The sequence below is a fragment of the Rhinolophus sinicus genome, linkage group LG11, assembly GCF_036562045.2.
Source record: "Rhinolophus sinicus isolate RSC01 linkage group LG11, ASM3656204v1, whole genome shotgun sequence".
Taxonomy (NCBI): domain Eukaryota; kingdom Metazoa; phylum Chordata; class Mammalia; order Chiroptera; family Rhinolophidae; genus Rhinolophus; species Rhinolophus sinicus.
The window spans coordinates 37,079,318-37,104,203 of NC_133760.1; the positions used below are offsets into that span (position 1 = coordinate 37,079,318).

General features: G+C 38.9%; 1 long non-coding RNA gene across 2 annotated transcripts in view; it reads right to left on the reverse strand.

Annotated features, from left to right (window-relative positions):
* Positions 1–1,167: 1,167 nt before the first annotated feature.
* The window catches only part of LOC141567504 (uncharacterized), a 51,276-nt gene continuing 27,557 nt past the window's right edge, over positions 1,168–24,886 (reverse strand). For both annotated transcript variants that reach the window (XR_012490162.1, XR_012490161.1), the window contains exons 3-4: positions 4,905–5,027; positions 1,168–1,249 (exon numbers count right to left, since the gene is read on the reverse strand). This is a non-coding gene — a long non-coding RNA (uncharacterized LOC141567504). The remainder of the gene's footprint in view (positions 1,250–4,904; positions 5,028–24,886) is intronic.

Consider the following 24,886-nt stretch of genomic DNA (forward strand, 5'->3'; position numbering starts at 1 on the left):
GGGAGAGGCCTTCATGTTTCTGTGCAGGGAGTGACAGAACAGCAATTTCCTAGGCAATATCAGGAGGCAAAGGTACATGACTTTCAGATTTAGGATAAAATTTAGAATTCTGAAATGGCATATATGAGGCAATAAAAACCAGTGCTTTATGCAGACAAGCAAGAGTGGGAGTTAATATGTATATTAGAGTCTCCCTGACCGGGACTGGACACCAGCTCTGATTGAATCACCCTGGACAAGTCACTTAACCTCTCCAACCTTTACTTCGTTAAATGGAGATAATAACAATAGCTATTCTGCAGGGTAGCTGTAATGGTGAACACACTGCATAGTACGCTGAATGGTGCGCTGAATACTCAACAGAGCTTCAGCAATGTTAATATGGTTGCTTTTAATTTTCATTATCTGTCACTTGTAAAGGTTTTTAAAAAATGTCTATAGATGTCTATAGATATGGAAGTGTCATTTGCTAAAATTTCACAAATGCATGTCCAAAGGCATATGATTTTCTTTGTCACTTGATATATTTGAAGTCACATGAGCCTAGGAAAAAAAGCCCAGGTTCAAAATTTCACACATTCATGGTTGAACTGCTTAAGTTCAAATTAACTGCTTAAGTTAATTTGCATTATGCCAACTTTTGTAAATATGAAGTTATTAATGTATAAAAGGAAAGTAATGATTCGGCCCTCAGAGGTGCATCATTGGGGTGGACAGATAAGATGCACATTAAATGAATTACAGAGTTTTAAATACTATACAAATATGTATGAGTATCATTTATAATGTTTTGCTCCCTAAGTTAGTGGAAAAGAGTTTGAATGAAATCCCATTCTGACGAACGAATACCTTTCTTCTACATTTGTTTGCAAAATATAACTTCTCAGCAATTGTTTGGTTTATGACATATAATCTGCATTAGCAGCTGTAAGAAACTAAATTAACTATATTTATTAAATGGCTCTTTTCTGACTGGCCTAAGGAAACCTATGGAATTTAAGAGTTTGAGGTAAGAAAGCAAAAATACACTGGCTCAATTTAAAGTATATAATTGGTTTTAAAATATGATGTAATCACTGGTAGATATTGTAAGTATTGTTAGACAACCCCATAAATGCAGTTGATTGGGAAATGGTTAATTAAATGAAGTAGAGTTATTTAACTCACCTACCCTGAGTCCCAAGAATGCGATGCAATTGAAATAAGGTTTCCATTTGTTACCATTCACTGCTGTGAGCTGTCTTACAATCTGCCAAACAGAATGAAAGGAATAGAGGTTACTTATTTAAGGCCCCTATGTCTCCTTTTTTGTTTTCCCTTAAAGCTCATCAATATGGAAACCCCTGGTGGGGGGGGGGTAACTCTCTCAGTTTGTACACTAGGCCTGCACTCATGGGAGAACTACCTTTCCGTGAGTTATGTCAGATCCCTGCCATCGCTCTGGACCCCACCCTCTCCAAAAGAAGACAACCTGAAAAAGTGCTTAGGATGCAAATGGGGAGTGCGGGTAAGAGCAAAACAAAAACAGGGCAGAAAGCTTAAGGTGTGGCAGAAAAAAATGATAGATATATAGATGTTGAATTTTCTTTTTTTTCTCTTTTTTTGAAGCTAAAACTCTACACCTTAGAAAACAGATAACATCATCCTGGACTAAAACTGACTTGGGGACAGAGTACATCAAGATTTTATGTAGAATTCCAAATTGCAATAACTTCCTAGTCTCTTCTCACTGACTCAAGCCGCCTCCCAACCGTTTACTGTCACTAATCACCCTAGTCTACATCTTGGATCATTACAAGCTCCTCTAACACCACCCACCCTCTCCAACCTCTCTTCACATCTACAGACATTTTTGGTATAGTTTGCTCTTGCAGGGCTCATAGCCTGCAGAGAGGGAAATATCATGAGATATTAACTTTTTCACATGTCAACATCCAGAATTTATTAAAGGGTTAGGGATATTGTAGATGCACCATAAAGACTGTGAAATAAATGAATGACTGAATAAGCAAACCAATGGATAATAGGTAAATGGATGAATGGATAGATGGACAAATGGGGGCGGGCGGTGGGGTGAATGGATGGATGAGTAAGCAGATGAATGACTTTGGGTGAAACTGAAATATACCATTGTCATAAAAATCAAACTAGAAAGCATTAATAATAAATACCCAGCACCCTAATTGTATTAAAGGCGGTCTTCATTATCTACTTTATTGTTCTTCAAATCAGAATACTACGGTAAATCTTAGTTCTCCTTAAAATGATCAAAAAAGGAATTGGGGGGGAAACTTTTTTTTTTTTTAATTCAAGAAATAGTGAACAACTACAAAGAATCTACACAAAGAGAGAAAAGATCAATTGATGCTATCATCTGTGCTCTTAAACATAGCTTCGAAAAATGAGACACTGATGAAAAGGAGTTTAAAAGCTGTTCCCTTTACACCATTCTAAAACAGTTGATGTTATTTCATTTTTTTTTTTCTCCTCTGAGCTTTCAAAATACTCATGCTGAGATACTGAGATTGTATTCAGTTTGTGAAATTAGTGACATAAAGCTTCTCCAGCCACCCCTATTATCTAGCACAAAGAAGCTAAAGCAGAATTGAAATCCTATTATATATATTACATTAGATTGGTTCCCAGCGGGGGCATCTTAATTAAGACGTGCTGATTACCTGGGTCCAGATTAAGTGGCATGGGCTGTATCACAATCTTTATAATCAGCCAGGAAGCAGTGCTAGCTCAGGCCCTGATTTGCTAATGAAGGCTAATGGGCTGTCTCCTTCGTGGTACAACTGTAGTAGGGGACTTTTTAATGCCACACAGGACACTGCTTTAATTTAACATTAAAAATGCACATAACCCTATTACCCTTTCTTAAGTAAATACTTGTAGGTTTTTAAGCATGAAGTCTCCTAAAGAGAGATTTGCACCAGACCCTCGCTTTAGCAATGTGGCAATAACATGATTTCGTCTACTGAACCTGGGAAAATGAGAAATGTTTCCTAGTTTGACTCCTGTCCTTTCTATGATACCCCCCACTCAAACACCCATGACATCATATTCCTTCCCACCCCACATAGACCCTCTTCTGACAAGTCCTCCCCTCCCCTCTACATCTATCTAGAATCCTCAGAGCAGCAAGTCTATGATATACCAAAAAGCTATCTGTGAAGCTAGAACACAAATCAGGGTTCAATCCCCACGGTCCAAGATGGCTAAGATATTGAGCTCCAAACTTCTGAGTGGATTTGTATATGTCCTTTGTGGTATCAGAGAAAGAGAGATATTTCCCTTCGGACCATCCAGACAGCCACATATTGTTGCAATGGGTTCTTTTTCTTTTTCCTTTCACTGTTCTAGAAAGTTCTATCATTCTCTTCAGGTATGCATCTGGATTCAAAACAGGGGAGAAGCTGCCCCAGTAGATAATAGACTGTAGGAAAATCAGCTGACCAGTGTAGCAGTGTAGTTTTTTCACCCAGGTAAATACCCTCTGGTTTGTCCTTATCAACCTGTGAGGAAAATCTTATCGAGTGCTCTATTTCCCCTCACTCTTGAGCACCCAGGAAACCGACATATGAATAAAATATTCAGCTGGGTAGCAAAGATTCTATGAAACAGTCCATCATACACCTATAAAATCAGCATTACTGAAAGAGCTAGCATAGTTACATAAATATTTGACAAAGGGGACTGAGTCATTGGTGCTGCAATAATTATACCAACTGTAATGGCAATCCTCACCATCAATAATACCTTTAGAGGAAATGGCATTGTATACTTCACTCAGGGAGAATAATAACAATATTAACACGGTACTGACACTTGGCAAGCCAATCTTTCCCAGCCTGGGCTCGCTTAGCAATCAGGACAGCAAGGAACCTTAGCAAACACAGATTTTTTTGGCCGTCGTTCAATTACTGGAGTGTCAGAGAATATTTGGCATTTAATGCTATGCAAAGTGTTGTTCCTGTTTGATTGTTGTATACTATAGAAGCCTTGGAGCATGACACGAAGTAATTTAACAACTGGAATAACAGACTTTTGGGACAAAACTAATTTCATAAGAAGGCTGATCACAGACACTCAACTTGTTCATAAAAGTGTTACCTTGTCATATAACACAAAGTTGGAGATCAAGCTATGGAGGGAGAAAGCCAGCGGTGGGAAAATGTCCCTCAATTTTTATGACATGAAGTCTGCTTTTCACAATTATGTTATCTTGGCTCTAAGTACCAAGATGTGCCTTGGTCTTTCTTGCTGTGGCTCTTTCCAGTTTCCAAGAAATGGGCAACTGAGTAAGTTTGTCTGTGTGAATGACCTCTGCTTCATGTTCTTACATCAAGAGGACAGTTCTTCACTTCTACCTAGTTACCTATAAAAGGTGCTGAAATAGTCTCATCAGTATATCAGACATGGTACAAACACAGAAGAACACATAAGTGAATGAGGCAGAGTAGAAGCCATTTCTAATGATTGGAGTCTATATTCTGTTCCTGGATAATTCGTACAGGTATACTCTCAGGAGTCTATCTCCTTGTCATCCCCACATTTGCTCCATTTAGTATCTGCTGGAGAGGAGGGGCATTCATCTTCTAATCGCCTATCTTCATCCACTCTGCAGCTGCTTTTCTGTCTCCTGCCCACTAACTGACGCTTATCACTGTCAGGAACTGTTCAGCATTGATAGAACTGTGACATTGATAGAATCCCGCGTCTTCTGCCCAGAGTTGAGCAGAAGATTGAGTGTGAGAAAAAGTCATACTTCCCTTTACCGCCTATCCTTTTTTTTTTTCCTTCAAAGACCTGCCTGGTGTTTTAGAATTCAGTGAATCTTTTAAGTGTAAGACCTGAAAGTTCCAACTTCCAAAAATATTCTCTATACACCCACTACTCACCACAGTCACTCACAATGACCTAGTTTATGCCATTGTGGTCTTTCACAGGGATTATTGGGATAGTTTTTCTTCTGGTTTTCCTATTTCTTCTGTTGCATACTTACATCCAGAAGCTGACATGATCTAAAAAACAACAACAATAAAACAAACAAACAAACACTCACACACACAATCTGTTTTTAAAAAATCATCACATGTAGAATAAAATAAGGGCACATTTAAAATAAAACAAACCAATGATACATAATGCATCGATAGATACAGAATGTCTCTCTCCCAGTACGTGTATACATGAAGAGACAGGGACTGGAGTCTTGGTCTAACTTATTCATTTTTATAGTAGCTTCTCAGTGGCTAGATCACTTCCTAACACATTGTAGAACAGAATATACATTTGATGAACTAGTTAATTATGGGGTATTCAACATCCTTATCTTTGTTCTCCGATTCCATAGAAAGTTCTACATATTATCCTCAGGATTTGGTCCGGCTGCGTGTCTTTCTTCTTAGTAATGCTTCTCCCCAATGTGAAATTAATTTAGTCCTCAAACAAAACAAAAACAAACTAAAAACACTAGGTGTGTTGGCAGGACCATTCATTACAGGTTTTAGCAATGCACACCCCTTAGCAAACTGTAACAGGGTGTGAATATTCTACGTCTCCAACTTTCCAATGAGCAGTTGAATCACGCACAAACACATGTGTACACTCAGTCTCCATACATACCATGCATCTGGAAAGGATAAATTTTAAACAATAGTCTAAACCTATTAAAAGACAAGAAAAACCTCCTAACTGTCCCCGTAATTTGGAAAGCCACTTCTCTACAACGTAATTACTCATTTCCATTACCCTCCTGTGCTTACCTTGGCTGTGCAGACAATCAAGAATACAGACAAAGCTGAATCCTATGCAGCCTTCTTTCATTGCTTTTCCCGTAGAAACAAAAGGCCCAACTAAAGCTCTGAAACTACGGCTCATAAGAGGCCTCTTACAGTTTTTACCAAGGGCTATCTTCCTTTCCAAATTCACTTAGGGAAGGAAGACATTTTTTAATGCCAACCAGAAAATCAATGTTCTACTGTCCAATATTATGTTTGCAGGAAGGTCCAGTGCTTAAATTATTGGAAAGAAATGGTTCTTTGGGGGTATATTAATTATGTTATGTTTCATTTTCTATATATCTTATGATGTTTTGGCATCTCTCCTTGGACCATACAGACCCACGGAGACACTGCCCCTGCCTCCCAGTGTTAGATAATTTCTGGGGGTGTTGGACAACTTGCCTGGAATATATATGCCTTTCATATGCAGACTGGCCCATCGAGGCCATGCCCTCCCCCCACTTTCTTATTTGAATCTCACCCACGAAGCCAGTATTTCCCCTGCCTGAAAGTAACCCAGGGCCAGATACCAGACACCAAGGGACAGTCCCTGTGCCCTAAAGCCTGCCAGAACTCCTTAAACTTGTCAGTCTTCAACTGTTTCCCATGACTTTCCTGAGGAAACCCTAATAAAGCCTCTGTGTTTGGCTTTCCCCTCATGCCTGCTTCTGCCTGACCCACACTGGTATTTGCCCTATGGCCCTGGGTAATGTGACGTGTCCTCTTCTCTCAAGAAACATAAGTAATACCTTCTTTTTCCAATGGCATTCTCATCTCCACAGCAGCACTCAGTCACCTCCATCACTTAAAATCCCACAGGTAGGATTGTTTTCATACAGGCTCAATCTGGACTAGAGTGTCCAGTTCCAAGTACCTTTAACGGGTTCTTTAATGAAGCAGATCATATACAAATAAGACCTGACCTGACCTGGAAATTATAATAAGATAGAGCGGCTCGGGTTGAAGTGGGCTATCTGATCCTTCTGCATGACCACTGAGGAAAACCCCTTTTCCAGAAGAGGAACGAGGCATGTGACAGTCATGTGTAATTCATCATTTAGGTTTTCAGAAGTCTCTTCTTCCACCTTCGGTCCTCTTGGTCAATACACCTTACCGAGTACATCCAAAGCAAAGTCCTAGGTCTCCTTTTTTCCTTTTTTTTTTTCTTTTAATAGCATCTGTCTATGGCCCATGAAGTCCACTTTTGACACCTTAAAATAAGACAAGAAAAAAAAATCGAGCACGTAGTTCCCCTGCCTCGTCATTGAGTCTTTCAGATGATTGATGGAAGGACAGACCTGTTCGTATGTGCCTGGCAGAAATCGGGTTTGTGCTTCAAGCATCAGAGGATTGAAAATTGGGAAGGGCCTTGTGATTCATGACAGAGGATGATAGGTGCTTGGCTGAACGATGAAAAAGTGGGAAAACATGGAGTTGGGGGTGGGGTACTATAATAATTTTAAGGACTCACCATTTACAAGAATATTAAACATAGTTTTTAAAAAAGTCAATGTGGGTAAAATTTGCTGCATATATTACAGGGCTTCTGTTAACCAGAATGTTATTCATTGTTCATTTGTAATTTAAGAAAAGAAAGAGAGTTTAATTATATAGGAGGAGCCATGTCTGGATAGCACTTAGCATTTTGTCTTTCTTTTTTTTTTTTTTTTTGTGCTGATGCTTCCTATTAGCTTTTAGAAAACTGCATGGCAATCTAGCTTGACAGATGTGCTAACAGAGATGGATGTGACATTACATTCTGGGTTTTGTTGTAGTTGCTGTTTTGGATGAACACAAATGTGGTTCTGTGTGACTAATATCCTAAATTTTAGTGTTCAGTGATTGAGTGGATTTCATAGCAAGATAGACCCAATTTTATTTAAGACTTTCAGGTGCTTTGTCTTACTCTTTTCATCATGAATACATGGTGCAGAGGTGCTAGTTGAAAAAAATCTTCTTGACAATGAGATAAGAATAGTCAAAGTTAAAAAAAAAAAAAGGCGAAGTTAGGACTCAGCCAAAGTCTGAGAAAGGGTGTATTCCATGTCCTTGGGGTAGACCCTGGAGCAACTCAGACTATGTTCCTTGGAAAGAGACTGTGATGGCGAGTTGCATGCAGGAGGTTTGTTGGGGAATGGTCTCAGGAGATTGACACTTGTAAGAAAATGAGAGGGGCAGAACTGGGCAGAGAGAGATGCTCTCTGACAATCAGTCTGCAACTAAGGCCTCAGAAGGTCCTACATGGAGCTCTGAAGCTAGATGGGCCCTTTAAAATTAAGGTGGCTGTGCCTCTCGATTGGCTAAGCATCATTTGTGGCTGAGATAACTCCCGGTGAGAAACACCGCGGTGGTCTGTGACAGCCAATGTTGCAGAAGATGGGGAATGGATGCTTCAATCCTGAAGGGGCATCTGGGCAGGACACTAGGCTGAGCCTGGACCTGGAGATTTAGAGCTAAAGGAGTGAGTGGAACCAAGTGCATGTAGAAGGATTAGTTTCACACGTGGGATGCAAACTTCTGAATGAGCGATGGAGCCCAGATAGACCTCCAGCAGGGAGAGTGAAAAGCCAACATTTTGGAATAAAGGAGATAGTGTTAAACAAGTCTTTATCGGGGTGAAGGGAGGTGATTTACAGAGGGTGACTGCAGGACTTTAAAATATCTATTTCCTGAAGTTATTTTATTGGGCTAATAGGGGATGCTGGCTTAATGGAACAAAACGGGGGTAAAAGACAGATGTTTCATTCCTGAAGCAGTGAATACTGATTTCACGTATGGTAGTACCGAAAAAGTAAAACCCATTTTTTTTTTTTTTTTTGTCTTCACAAATAAGTATCCCCATCTTGAAACTGAAATGCTTAAGACAGGGGGAAAAAAAAAAAAAAAAGGATGGAGATAAACTTTGGTTAATGAAGCACAAAACCTAACCCATCAAGGAAACATTTGAAGGGATTCACGTCCAGGTTTCTCAAGAACAGCACTATTGATGTTTGGGACCACACAGGCTTTACCATGGGCGCCTGTGCTGTGCTTTCCAGGATGTGCCTCAGATTCCCTGGCCTCCACCTCATAGATGCCAGTGGCAACCACCCCTCCCCCAAAGTCACAGCAACCAAAAATATCTTTAGACCTTGTCAAGTATCCACTGGGGAGACAAAACTGCCCCAGTGGAGAATTGCTGGTTGAAACCCTCCTATTTCCTTTCATTTCACTTAGGGTTCCCAACTATCCCAGTTTGCCCAGGGCAAAGGGGTCTCTCTGGATGTGAGAACTTCAGCACTAACACGGAGAAAGTCCTAGGCAAACTGTTCAAGTTGGTGCCACTAATTGGGCTGTGGTTGAAGGGAACAAAGCTTCAAATAAAACAGATGTTTCATTCCCAGGTTGGACCTGAAGGAGCTTTTATCAACTTAAATAATATGCAACAAAGTTACCTAGAAAGAATTGTCTTTTACACCTAAAAAGAACTTCTGATTTCTTCCAGATGATGTTGAGGTAGCAAGCTGCCATTAACAAAAGTAAATTCAATGTAATTTTACCTAACCTGGTAAAAGATATTTCAGTAAAATTTGATCACATGTAAAAATGAATAATACTGTTTTTGCTCAACATGAAACTACGAAATGGTTTAAAATGTCATTATATTTAAAAGGATATAAGAGAGAATGGTTTTCACGAATAAGTTTTAATATTGAAAACCCAAACATTTAAATTAAATAAAGCCCAGTGATTTATAATTGAGTTTTCAGCAGAGGTTTCTCAAATAAATCATAGCATTGATCCTCTCCATTCATTTTCCCAAGTAAATTACAGCAATTGAAGAGAAGATGGTTTTCTCATGGGCACACAACTAGTATTATGTTTTCAATATATAGGCATTCTAAAGATAGTAATGCAAACTAATTGAAAATTCACCAATGAGAGTAAAATGAGGTTAAATATTGTTCCCATGGCTGAAAATGTATTGTTTAATCATTAAACACATACTATTGAGTTTGCTGAGAATACTGTTAAGTGTTGAGGGGGAAAACATTCAACAATACTTTCCCCCACAAGATAACAAACCTCATGGGTACCAATAAGTCACCAATCACAGCCCACTGGGATATGAGCAGAGAATAGTAATGACAATCACAATAACTCAGATTGATCACTGACTGACTGTGTGTCAGACATTATGTTCAATAATAATCACAACAATCTTAAAAAGAAGATATGAGCACTGGTCACATTTTAAATATTAATATTAAATATTAACATATACATATATTGACCCTAAGATTTGGTCTATAACTTGTCCAAGGCCACATGGCTTGCAAATGAGGGGGCAACGAGTTAGAATTTGTTCTCTAATGGAAGAGTTCCGGAGAGATGACTTGCCCCAGGTCGCAGAGCTGGTAACTAGGAAACCTGGAATCAGGACATCTTTCTCTAGAGTCTACTTTATCGAATCCTCTGCCTCATTCGGTTGTGAGGTACAATGGGAAACAGTTAAAAAAGAGATTTGAGCTCATATTTGTGTGCATTGTTTTATTAAACACTACAGATCTTTTTTCTTATACTATCATTGAACATGCTTTTGGGCAGCAAGCAGAGAAAACCTTCCATGGGTACTAATATCCCTCTATCTACCATCTTGTTCCTCACTAATCAGGAAAAGACATGTCCAAGGTGTAAAAGTAGGAACACCTTTCCATGTGCTTCTTTCCCACGCTCACCACTGACTATCAAGACCCTATGTTTAGAAAACCTATGTGTTGCTTGGGTTTTATCTTACATCTGGATTCAGATATTGTCTTGAATATCTTTGAAGATGAGCAGGATTCTCTTTTGCTTCTCACAACTCGTCAACCAGGTCTTCTTTCGGGAGGGAAGGAGGAAAATAAATCCACCTTTATAGTTCGTAAGTCCATGGTTCACGGGATAGATTAGTGGATGGAGAGGTGAACGAGATACTGTTTATCTGGTGTGACCACCTCTTGACCGAGCCTCTCACTACCTTTCTGGAACAGAAATCCTGTTGTTGAATACTAGTTAGTTTTGTTTTTCATTATTTTCATTATTGTTCATTTTTAAAGCCAACCAAAGTTAACAGCCAAGTTTCTAGAAGGCATAATTATAAGACAAGAATAGGTATTGTTTAGAAAAGGGACTGTGATGAGGGCGGGAGTTTAACTTATTTTTTGTGTCCTGAAGTCCAGCAAAGTTATTGCCACATAGAGAGTGCTCACAAACCTCCACTCTATTGAATGGAAATGTGTTTCATGTATCACAACAGAATCAACTGAATTGTATGTAATTTAAACTACTGTAGTTATAAGTATTATATGACTACTATAGTTATAATGGTTTAAACTATGAGTATACACAAGAAGCTTAAATATACATATGTACACATACGAATGTATTACTACATATAGTACTATAATATCGCTCAGACCGTCATCAGATAAACTCTGCATCTCTACTGGGAGGCATAATCCTTTTAACGGGTGACAGTGATATGGAGCAGGACAGACAGGGACTTGAGTCTCAGTCCAAGTTCTGACATTTACTAGCCCAGTTCCATGCTTTTAAAATGTACTAACAGAATATTCTTTCCAGCTCTAACATGCTAGTATTATCTAGTCACAAGCTAATCTACACTCATTTAGTTTTATGATAAGAAACTAGTTGGACATTTTCCAACTTCAGAGCTTTCGAGACAAAAACAAACAAACAAACAAACAAACAAACAAAAAACCACCTCCAAGTTCTTTATTTTGAGCATGTTGTAGGAAAAAAAAAAAAGAAAAAAAAAATGCTGTCACCTCCACTTTTTGTCCAAATTCTCAGTACTATTCTGCAAATGATGCCATATGTTGTATTTTATAAACTCTGTTTTATTTAGTTAAGGTGTTTTGTTTAAATGCAAAGTTATAATTACTATTTGAGATCTTAAAGGAGAAATATAAAAGCAGGTCATTGTATTAAAAATTAGAAAAGGAAATATACTGGCATTTATCTCTAAAAAGATGGAAAGGAAAAGAACAAGAAAAAAAACAATCCCTCATTACGCATATCTCCCACTGGATTCTGTTTTTCCTCTTCTTAAGGCTTCCCGGTCCTTCTGTCAACCGCTGCTGAAGTAGCTGTCCCTGTCAATTGTCTGTCACCGCTTAATGTCATTCTTAAAAAGACTAGCAAACTTTCTGAGTGACATCGTAACTTCAACCAATTTGCATTCCTGCGACAGTGGAAATTATTTTTTGAAAATGTATGCATCCTTCCTAGGCTCTTTGAGGCCTTAATTGCCTAGACTGTCACTTGATCTGTAAACTTTCTGCAAGTGGCTCCATCTGAAAGGAAGTCTGTGTGAGTATGAGAGGCCTGCTCTTTCATAAGACATTTTGAAACAAGCTCTGAAATCTTGTCTGGTACACATCGTTACGAGATCTTGAGACTCCCTATTGCCATGGTCTGTTGAATGATTGTTTGATGTGCCAGACTTGGCAGGTGCAGCACAGAAACCTCCTGTACTCACTACGCAGACTCTGAAGCCAGATTGTTTTATAATTGTGGGTTTCCCTTTTACCCATCTCGTGACCCCAAGTTCTTCATATCAACTCTATTAACAGCCTTGGGTTCACTTCGTGAAGTCAGAGGTAGAAAGGACCGAACTCATGAAGTTACTGCATTGATGAAGTACAATTGGACTTCATACTGGGAATATTGTAGGTACACATGCAATGGCTGCTTTCCTTCCTCTCATGGCTGTTTGTGGGAAGGCTTTAAGGGAGCCCTCCTAGGGAGCCCAAAATGTGAGACTCTGAGTACAAGAAATGGGTGTGGTAATGAAAAATCCTGGCTATTGCTGCCAAATCCTTTAAAATATTCTGTTTGTTTTCTCTACATAATATGTATCCTTGCCATTTGTTTCTCCCTCTCCTCCCTCTCTTTCCTTCTTCCATCCCTTCCTCTCTTTCATGGGTGTGCTTCGGAAAATATGTGCAAGGAACCGACATAAAGCAATATATGGATTGGCATTTACATTTTTCAGATGAAGAAACTGAGATACACATAGGTTTAGGAACTGACCCAAGGTCACTGAGCCAGAAGATGGCAGACCTGAGCATACCTGCTCTGTCTGGTCTTGCGCCTGCGCCAAGCAGCTCTGTGGCAGCATTTCATGACCATCCTATTAGTTTCTCTCATCAAATGATACTAAACCTACATTTTTGTTTCTCTCTTAGGGAAGGGCTGATTCCAGGCCTAATAGCAGCTATTAACATTCTCGTACAAGGTCCTTTTAAAATGTGGGAATAGCTTTGAGATTAATTTCTTTTAAGGCAAACTTGAACTAGCTTTTCTATTGATGCTATGAAAAGGAAAATAGTCTTGCCCAAGGTCGATAAAGAATTGAAAAGTGAGGTTAATAATGAAAGCAGAATTAGAAGCAGTTTCAGTGGCGATATGTCATGTGCAAGCCTATAAAATAAATAGCAATTATCACTTTAGAAAAATGAGTTTATGGGAATGGAAGTTGTTTCTGACAACTCTATCTATGTACCACTCTCCTGTCCCTTGCTCATTTTGTGTCTCTTATTGACTAAATCACTGCATGACACTTCCCACCCTGTGCTTAAGATGAAAGCGATTGTGTTCCATAGAAACTCAATAACTAAACACAAAAGCTATGTCATCCCCAAAGCACCCCCTTATATATTGGTTTAATGCATTAGAAAAGACTGTCTGTATTATGTTTTACTTGCATATGAAAATAAGATTACTTGCTGATGTATATTACATCTATAACATATAATAATACATTCTTAATGAATGGTATCGCGTATTACATACAATGTAATATGTGATAAGTGCTTATTTTTTTGTTATCTCTCTGAATGCTTACAACAGTTATTAATTATCATTACTGCCATTTTGAAGACCAGAAATCGGAGTTCAGAGAGGTGTAATGACATCCTAAGTTTTATGGTATGGCAGAGAGAGAATTTAAACTCAGTTTTGCAGGGGTATTTAGTCGTAACTCTAAGTGTGTATCACCTCTTTAAAGTTATTGTATAGAATATCCACATATAAATGATATGGTGGTCACTGCCAATGACAGAAAGTCACAGTTTGTTTTTCCAAAGCTTAGAGACATTAATTCTGAATTTTCAGTTAAGTCAGATAAGTAAATATCTCAGTAGAACTTAATTATCTCTATTTCTACATCATTCCCACCAACTAAAACAAAACAAAACAAAACAAAACAAACAAAAAACCTGACTGCTTTGCAAGTCTTTTATGATGGACGGAACCTTTAAAATATTCTGTTTGTTGTCTCTACATTATATGCATCCTTGTCAAAGTACATACACCATTTGTTTATTTGTTCCAGAAATCACAAGCGGTGGTAAATGTCCTATCTGTCACAGAACTGTCATCCTCCAAGTAGGGCAGACCTCAGACTGAGGAAAAATCCTCTGCCCAAACTCTTTCTCCACAGGGTGGCTTAGTGTCATAATGGCCACCACTAGACAGACCCCTGTGAGTGCTGCCCATGATATCAGTGCAAGTGTTATTGTGAATAATGTGACACTAAGGGGATCTCAAGGACAGAGGAACGTCACTGCACCAACCAAGACCAAATGGTTTTCCAGTGCTCGGAGATAAGTTTGTCCAACATGTCTTTGCTTAGTTGAATTCTTCCTACGTAGCAACTGGTTTGACAACCGGATGGAAGAGAAACAGTGAAAGGAAAGTTTGGCTACTTGACACAATTGTGGAGGTTGGAGGTCCATCTCCGATTGTAGTTATCACAGGCTTTATGTCCACTTGGGGATATCTGGAGGCCATTGGAGAGATCCCACCTGGCACCTAATTATGCCAAGAAGCACTTCAGAAAAAGCATGCATCTTAGCGAACGTAGACGAGTCCAGAGCAGGAGTCCTCAAAGGGCCGTTCTCAGACCAACAGCATCTGCATTTCCTGTGTACTTACTTGTTCAAGCCAAATTCTCAGGCTCCACCTGAGATCTGCTGAAAGTGACTGTGTTCCATAGAAACTCAATAACTAAACACAAAAGCTATGTCATCCCCAAAACTCGAGGAGCTAGGCCTGGGAGTTTGTGTTTTAATAGGTCCTGCTGGTAATTCTGGCACACACAAAATTGTAGGGGCTAAGCTTAGTGCAACGCGCCTTAAATGTGGATGCATTTTTAAATCACTTGGCAAGATTTGAAAGTGATGACAATTAAATGAACATATCTGGAGATAGAACCTAAGCATATATTTGTTTGTTCATCTGTCTGAGACTTTCTGAACTGCTCGCACCATCTTCTCCATTAAATAGCTAACACATTGTAGCCATGTAATGTGTCAGACATAACACAATTGTTTTGCATGCCTATCCCATCTTTCTAGGGTAGGTATTGACCCAGTTTTGCAGAGGAGGAAACTGAGGCACAGGTAAATTAAGTAACTTCCTCAAAGTCACTCAGGGAGCAAGGAACGGAACCGAGATCTGAATCCTGGCTTCTCAGCCTCAGAGCCTGCACTCTGTCTGACCCACGACTTGGCACTGATCTAGACACACCTACTCAACATACGTCGGTCCTTCCCTTCCCTGACAACATGTCGAGGTGCATTTCTCTTCCTACTGTCTTGCACATTCTTCACTGGAAAAATATTACATTGATAGATTCTCTTTGTAATTCAGCTTTGTAAGCGTTAATCACTTCTCTCCCTCATGCTCGCCCCCTCCTGCCCTTCCCCCCACAAACAACACCAACAACAAAACACTGAGAGATTCTTTAAAGAAGGAAAGGAAGGAGGAAAAGAGTGTGTGATTTCGTGAAAGATGTTAGGGTTCCTGAATTTCAAATGTTAACTAAAATTTGGAAAATTTTGATAGTATTCTATTTATTACACACTGTCCTATAATATTTTCTGGATTTTTTTTTTCCCTTTCCACTAACACTTTTTTTTTTTTTTTTAATGGGATATAACCATCATAATTTATAACTGGGAAACAGCTTTACTGTGTGCAGAAAATATTACTGTCTTTGAAAGTGGTATCTCTTTTTAGTAATGTTTTAAACTAAGCAATTGGCAGCTGTGATAGCCACACAGGGAACAGGGTAGTGATTTGTATCCTCGACCTGCCGCAGACGCGTTTTACCTCCAGCCGAAAGAGAGCTCTTGGTACTCTGTCATTGAACGGAGAGGATGGGGTCCATAGATGTAGTCTGTGAGTCTGATCTAAAAGCACAGTATCAAAAAGAGGCAGAAAAATACTTCATCCTAGAAAAAGATGGCATTTATTGAGTGTTTACCAGGAGTCATGTGCTCTTCCACGCACCTGCCACCTATCACCTAATTTGATCCGCCTGAAACACTATAGGCATAGCTCTTATTATTCCCATTCTAAAGAAAGTTAAATAATTGCCCCAAGGTCATTCAGTAAATAACACAGGTTGACGTTATACCCACGGAGTCTGCCTTCAGAAAGTGGGTTCTCATTGTCTGTATAGCATAGACTTCTCAAATATTATTTTCTAGAAAAGTATGTGTTGCTCCTAATCTTCTCCATCATGTAATTAGCAACAGTTTTTGAAAATGTATCCTGTGCTAGAGATCGCTGAAAACACTGGAAATGCGGGGAAAATTCATGGTTATCTGTATCATGAAGGAATTCATAACATTCCACTTAATATACTGAAATGTGTTCTCCTCTACCACACTGCAAATAAGGTGTAAGGTATAGATGATGCTGAATACACATTTCTTAAATGAATAAATGTATAAATAAGTACATGAAATCAACCTGGGAGCAATAGACATGTAAACATATGCTGCTAACACATATGGCAGTGTTTGCAGGGCACACTCTTACTTGTTTCCCCATATCCATTCCTCTCCTCTTTCTTAGTAAAGGAACACTGATATTTACCTAGGTTAGTGGAAACCAGGAATTCAATTACATTTCCTACTCGTCTGTGAGTGAGATATGGCCATGTAACTACTTTCAGTTAAATCGATAATACATGTAGATTTATGTGTAATTTCCATGAACTGTCCTTGTAGACAGGTAGCCCACTTTTCTTTATCTTTTCCTCTTTACTGATTCCTGGAATGCAGATGTGATGGCTGGAGCTTGAGGGGCCATCTTGGACTATGAGGCGACGCATAACGAATTGCAAAGCAGCGATGTATAAGGAGGCAGATCCTGATGGTCAGGAAGCTCTCTCCTCTCCTTTGTGTGAGATTATGTGAGAGAAATAAATCCCGATGTTGCTGAAGCCAGGATTATTTGACTTTTCCTGTCATAAGCAGTTTAGTCCTAACCTTAATGATTCAGTGTTAAGATACAAATACGCACAGTGGTGCAGGGCGACGGATTAGCAAACATCTAACTTAAAAGATGGCTAGGAATTAGGCACGATTCCCAAGAGGTGGGGACAGAAACTTGAAGAATAAGTAGGAGTCTCCCAGCATCCAAGGTGAGAAAATTCTTTCGGGGACTAAAAGCATATTTGTGGGATCCAGTGCTTATATCTCTCCTTAACTCCTGCTCAGTAACCACCTCTGAAAAGAGAAAAAAAATAGTAGTGTTTGTCTTTTAGGGTTGCTGTGAGAATTATAGTAAATTGGCTACAGCATAACAAGGGACTCACCCAGTATCCGGCGCATGCAAGCACTGAATTTGTGTTCACTCCTTTAATTGACCGCTCATGGCCTCCTATTGTCATCAGTAATGCCGGCCACCTCACGGTTGTCTCACCACCCATGGCCAGCCAAGCAGCCCTCAGGAATGCGCCATCATGCCACCTCCTCTGAGGTGACTCCTTTCATCTGCCACAAGCCCTGAAATTTCAGAAGCATCCAGAGTGCCTTTTTTATCTCAGATCTCACTGGATCCTTACAACCTCCCTCCCTGGGTCATGCCAGTGTCCATTTTACAGGAGAGAAAGCAGGTTCCAAGCAGTAAAAGACCGTGTCCACTTCACCCAGCAAGTACATGGCATAGCCACAATACAACCCTTCTCGTTCAAGTTTCACCATGCTATCCCCTCTGCTACACAAGGCACGTTTATCTGTGACTTCTAATCACTGGTAAGTATGCCGTCGCTATTATTGCATGTATGAAAAAGTGAGAGTGGCAGAAGAGTGGACAAAAGAGATAAAGGTGGGGAGGTGAAAGCACACAAGCTTCTCTGAAACACCTTTTCTCCACTAATGAGGTAATACCTCCAAAATACGGTACTGCTATACTTAAAAATATAAAGTTAACATGTCTATGATGCAAAAACTTACTGAAATACAGGCGATTTTTACTAAAAGCAAACTTAGAGAAAAGGAAATTCAAAGAAAATGAACCTGTCCAGAGGATATTAGAAAATCAAAGAACACAGACAAATTTGGAAGACTGTAGTTGTGACCTCTGGAGAGTTCTTACATTTTGTCAGGTTCTACGCTAAACTGTTAATATGCATCACATCATTTAACCTTTGCAATAATACTATTACATGTGCATCATCACCGAATACATGTTGCACCTAAGAAAACTGCCCCAACTCGCAGAGAAATAAAATAACTTCTTGGGCCTAGAGCTCAAGGCTGGTGACATCAAGTCAATGGTCTCCTATTACAACACGCTGTTATTCCACACCATCTCCAGATAAATGTGTGGCGCTTTCCGTGGAATGAAGAGAGTTGGGCTCTGAGATTCCAGGTGTGAGGAAGAAATTCATAGGGCTCAAAGTGACAGAAAAGAATTGATCATGGACACATGAAGGCCATAATACAAGACCACGCGCCCAGATGGGAAATCCACATCCCCCAGCCACACCCCCTTGCGAACAACCTCTCCCTTTGGAATCCAGATTCCAACAGGGCATGTAAGAGACATGGGGGTTTCCTGATCCTGGCTTTGTTTTTGTTCTAGGTTCACCTGCTTAAAAGTTGCTTTGCCAAGGCCATACTCGGGGCAGAGAACATACAGTACAATCTACCCTGAGGGTCGCCTAAGGAATCAAGAGGCATTGACAAATACATTAAGGCACAGGAGTATCTATGTTTAGGACTATGAGTAAAATCATTTTTGTGCAGGACAGATGACAAAAGGAAGGAAGGAAAGAAGGAAGGAAAGAAGGCAGGAAAGATCAAATGAAGGAGGCAAAGAAGGAAAAACATTGATTTCAGAATCATGAAAGAGCTATATGAGTGAAAAAACCGGAAACTGAAAATGGGTGCCTGAAATATTATACTCCCCACAGAGAACCCACCCTCCCCCAGTTCCTCTTGACTTATTTTCCTGAAAAGACAAAGAGCCAATAGCTTGTGAAGCCTTACTGATGAATTTATAGTGAACCTTCACTGTTCCATACATCCACTCAATTCTTCAAAAAATTCCCCTTGGGTAGGGAGTGGTTTATAAACCATCTGTTTTCCTCTGAGGGCTATCATTATGGGCCACTTTCTTTGAAAGTGTTTCCTAAAAAACATTACTTACTGACTGATAGGGATCTCTCCATCAATAGCAGAAATCCTATAGCAACTATTTACTAGTGCTGCAAACACACAATGCGTATGCCCTTGTTTTTTGTTTTTCCTTCTGGTCTGAATGATTTTATTATTATTTTATTTTTTATTTTTGGAAATAAAATGTATTTATAAAGCTCTTTTTTTTTTTTTTTTTTTTTTTTTCAGATCAATTGAGTAGCTCTATTCTCTCATTCCAGGAAAAACATTTACTGTTTATTCCTGTTGGGTGAGACTATTTAAAAAGATAGGACAGTAGAAATTCTAACCTCCTTGAATCTATCCCCAGGCTTCCACCATGGGGCACAAGTTCCTGAAGTGTTTGCTATGCTGCTGTGCATAGTTCAGAAAATCTACTCAGAAACCATGCATCCACTTATACATCTTTCGCTATATTTTCATTTTCTTGATTTTTATATTTCTTTTTGAACTTCATAACTTGAAGATTAAACAAGCTTGACACTGACCACTTGATATTAAAGAATGTACTGAACACTTGCTCTTAAGAGAAAATTGGATCCGTGATATGACTATTTCTATTTAATGTCACGTAGTCACTACTTGTGAAGACCTGCTTTTCTTAAGGCTCCGAAATTACAGTTATAATGAAAATTCATTGTCAGTGTTTGGTGTATGCTTATAGCAGGACTTCATCTGTAAATTACCTGTAATTTTCTATTGCTAGCCTGGTTCCTACTGTGTTTCCCCGAAAATAAGCCCCAGGTAAGATCTCAGCCAAACGGATGCATTTAATACGTGATGATGACATTGCAGAAGAAGATGACATGACTGTAATTGAATAAATGTAGATTGTTGTACATGAAAAAATAAAACATCCCCTGAAAATAAGCCTTAGTGGAGCAAAAATTAATATAAGACCCAGTCTCATTTTCAGGGAAACACAGTACTATAAAATCCTAATATTGTAATGTGATTTACTTAAATTTACATCAATATTAATTAATTAAAAAAAACAGTAACTGAAGTCTGTCATCTAGTTAGCAGCATCATAACAATGTCAATTTTTTGGGTTGGATGGTGAGTTATATAAGATGTTACTATTAGGGAAACTGAGGGAAGGGTTCCTGGGACTCTGTGTACTATTTGTGCAGATTTCTGTAAATCTCTTAAATTCAAATTTAAAGCAATTAGCAGCAAAAAGAGGAAATGGGGAGTATTACAAAGTAATAAACAGAGACTTTGGAACATAAAATTTGGGCTCCTGACTCTACGACATAAAGGCTAACTTTGGAAGAATTATTTGATCTCTCAAAATCTTGTTTTGCTTGTCTCTAAAATAGTACTAAAAGTCTGGGTTGTGAAACTAAATAAAAAAATAATTCTCCAATGAACCTTGCCTAGGGAAGCTGCTAAAAATGTGATGAGCCATTAGTGATACAAGATAAAAACAACAACAAAGCGACAATACCTGTGTGGAATTTCTCAAGTTGCTATGTTTATGCTACACACACCAGGCCTTAGGCAAAAGATGTGTTTTAAGGTAACCTGCCCTTAAGTCCTTTCACTGAATTCCCTACCCATTTGTGTCCCTGTCCATGGCTGTAAGGTGACCAGAGGATAAAGGATTAATACCAGGAAGAGGGATGAAATCTTTCTTGGTTCTTTCTTCCCCATCATAATACCTTCCTGCAGACCACAGGGTGAAGACCCAGACACATTAACTAAATACATTACTACTGCAAGGCCCTCTGCTATTACAAAGGACAATCCTTTGAATGCCCTCTTTTGCAAATAAAGCAGATAATCCATTGTAATTAAACAATCCATTGGATTTCATATTTTGCAATGAAAGCAAGCACTGTAACTTCATAATCCTGAAGAGCCAAGAAAACATGTTTTTTGTTTGTTTGTTTGTTTGTTTTGGTTTGTTTTTTCCCCTGTAATGGTAGAACACAGCATTATGAAACAACACTTGGAAAAGGACTTTGATGTTTCCCGATTTGTTTTTTACTTGTTTCTTATTTACTTGTTTCTTATTGAGTATGCCAGTGCATTCCTAAAGGGTATCACCATTATAGACAGAGTTCTTGGAATAGTACTCCTGAAGCTGTATTGCGTGCTAATAAGAAGCCTCAGCTATGATAAATGGTGTAACATCTACCCTATAAATTACATTTAAAAAAATGTACGTACAGATGCAAACATATATAGCATATTTCATTTCCTTTTTGAAGACATCATCCCTCTCAGATAAATAGATCCCTTCTCTTCAAAGTCATAATGGAATTTTATCCCTCTGTGTAGAATTTCCATGTCATTGTTTTTATCTTATCACATCCTCAGTGATGTGTTCACAATCAACTATGGGCCAGTGGTTGAAAGATGAAATTGATGTGCCTCCTGGATGCATATGTTCTTGTCAGTTATATGGAGATCAATTCCAAATGCATATTTTTGGCCTTCATTTCCATAAGTGTTCCACACACTCTGACAACCATATTCCAAAGTTTTAACTGCATGGGATGTTAATGAACAGAATGATAGCTCCCACGTGAGCAAAAGAATGCTGATGACACGTGATGTGCAACCTGATGAAGGTTTACGATCTCACCAGAGGACAAGTGGAAAGGCTGAGGCTTCTGGAATTAAGACTATCAGGCCTGACAGGAGGGTGCAAAAGTCTTATACAGTGATAAAGGAAGAAAAAAAAAAAATCTCCTTTTCTGATGAGTAACACTTTAGACAATATATTTTTTTAAATCACATGTTAAAAATTGTGCATAATTTTGACTTGTTTTAAATGAAGCAATTCAAGTCCCTAAAACGTTGAAACCTGTACTAAATCTAAATCTACACTTTCCCACCTATTTCCCGAGTAATCTCAAACAAGTTCCTTGTGCACCTAAGTCTACAATTCCAGTAATTTCCTTCTGTAAAAGGAGGAAAATTTAAAAAGCTCTGCCTACTATCATGTGGACCAAGTGACACCATGCTTCAAAACTGCTTCATATCACTTTGTACCACTAAAGCTACAATACTTTTCCCCAAAAATTATATTAATATTTAGACTATCTGCTAAACTGATAAAAATGTAGTTTCTGTGTCTTACGTCTACCATCCCTTCTGTGTCCTTAGAGCCTAAGGATCATATGAGAATCCTAAGGGGCTTAAAGAGTTCCAGCGGCAGTCAGGCTCCTATCTAAAGCTGTGTGCGTGAAGACAGGAAGGGTTCTGGGAGTATCAGAAGCTCCTACTGACTTGTCCTTATGCGTCCAGGCCACGTGGTGTGCCCTGGTACAGACAGGGTCTTCCACTAGTTAACCACTGAGGTCTGAGATCCAATGAAGTCTCCATGACTCAGATCCTGGGAAGATGTCTTAGAACCTGTGGGGATTTACTCTGCAGATAAAGTCCTTTAATCAGTGCGTTCCTTGCATTAGGGCGCCCTTCACTTTACATAGCTGAAGACTCCTCCTGTTCCTCCATCCCAGCCTGGTGGTTTTATGTCCAGATTGGCAAGTCTATCTGCCCTAGGTGACTCCATAATCGAGATCCATATCTCTAGACCCAGCAAGTCTCTCTCCAGACATCAGTTTCTAGTTTCTCATTCTTTTTATTGCTAGAAACACAAATTGTTTCTTCCCTAGCAGGAGAGCTTTTGAGCTATTTTTGGGTCCTGGAACTCAGAAACACAAAAGCGTAGGTGGATTGCCGCAATCACAAGTGTGGCTTAACTTAAGAGGTGGAGCTTAAACATCTCCCTGAAAAACAGGTGTATTGTCTCTAAAGTAATCTTATTTTAATTTAAAAGGAAAGATATTTAAAATACCAACCACCATTACCTTGCCTTCCCTTCTTACGGTCACATTTCATACTGCTCCTGAGAAAAAAATTAGGAGGTGTGATAGTTGATTTTATGTGTCAGCTTGGCTGGGCCACAGTGCTTATGTATTGGGTCAAACATTGTTCTAGATGTTTCTGTGAGGGTAACATTTAAATGAGGTTAATGTTTAAATCAGTGGACTTTGAGTAAAGCACATTGCCCTCCATAATGTGGGTGGGCCTCGGACAGTCAGTTGAAGGTCTTAATAGAACAAATTGATTTCCCCTCAACAAGGACTTCTGGTAGCAGACTGCCCTTGGATGCAAACCATGTGCTTCCCTGAGTCTCCAACCTGCTGGCCGATGCTGCATATTTTAATTCACTAAGCCTTCACAATCATGTGAGCTAATTCCTTAAAATCATCAATCTAACGAGAGAGAGAGAGAGAGAGAGAGAGAGAGAGAGAGAGAGAGAAATACACGAACAGTATGTATGTGTATACAGCTATAGCTATAGCTATAAAGACATCCTGTTAGTTCTGTTTCTTTGGAGAACCCTGACTAATACAGAAAATTCCTAAGCTCTTTACACTAGAGCAGAAACTAAAGCAAACCTTTACCTGGGCACCAGCTACAGCACCAAACGCCTGGTCCAATATACACATCAGTACTATTCTTTATAAAATACAACTGAAACTCCTTTATAAACTTGTGATCTCATCACAGTGTAGTCTCCCATTATCTCTGTAAGCTTATTTCCACTGATCCATTCTGTAGGTGGTGCTCCTGTCCTGTCTTCTAAGCTCTAAATATTTTCGCAGGAGACTTAGGATTTATGTTTAAACTCCACGTGTGTAGGGAGTAGGCAAACGAGTGGGAATCGACTTTAACCAGAGAAACTCCACATTCATGTACCTTGATTTTTACCTGTAATTTAAAGTCTCATGTAAAGAAAGAATGTCCTCTTTCACGTGGACGTTACTGAGAACCTATACAAACGGAACGAAGTTCACAAAATAAACCCATTCTCATGACTTTCTTCAATCTCTTACAGATCCACTTTTCTGTTCTCTCATTCCCCACTTAATCCAATCTTCTCATCGAAAGGAAAGTGTTTGTTGAGTAATTATGTCTCACAACCCCTCAGGATGAAAGTGAATTAGTCTATTCTTATTTTCATAGGCTTTCCATTAACAAAAGAGGGTTATTCCTGACTGAACTGCTTGAAGATAAACCAGGGAAGTGGGCTTCATGTAGTGTTGAATTTTATATGAAAAACACAGAAGCAGTGGATTATAGCTGCTGATTGCATTATAGTAAATATACTTTGCATCCATCAACTTCCTCTAGGCTTATTGATGCAGATCATAAGATTAGTAAATCTTTTCTTCAGATAATAATTATAACACATAAAAATTGGATGGGTAATACTGAACTTAGATGATGCTTGGATAATTCAATATTTGCTTTAGTTTTTAATTATTTTCAACACAAGACTATTTAAGCATGCTATTTTAATCTTAATTTAGCCCAACTATAATATGAAATACTTGATTGTTTCCAAAACTCCCATTCCATTATGAAAGTTCATTTCGTTACCTCCTGGTTTTTACCTATTAGCTTTTGATAGTACTAAAGTATTTCCTGAAACTTTTCTTGAAGAAAATAAAAGAGTCTCACAAGTGCCTCACAAGGCCATTCAATAGGGCATTTTTTTCCTAAAACGATTTTTGTGCATTGTGGAAGTAAATAGATATCAATGTTTAGCAATATAGAAGTTTATATGCTATT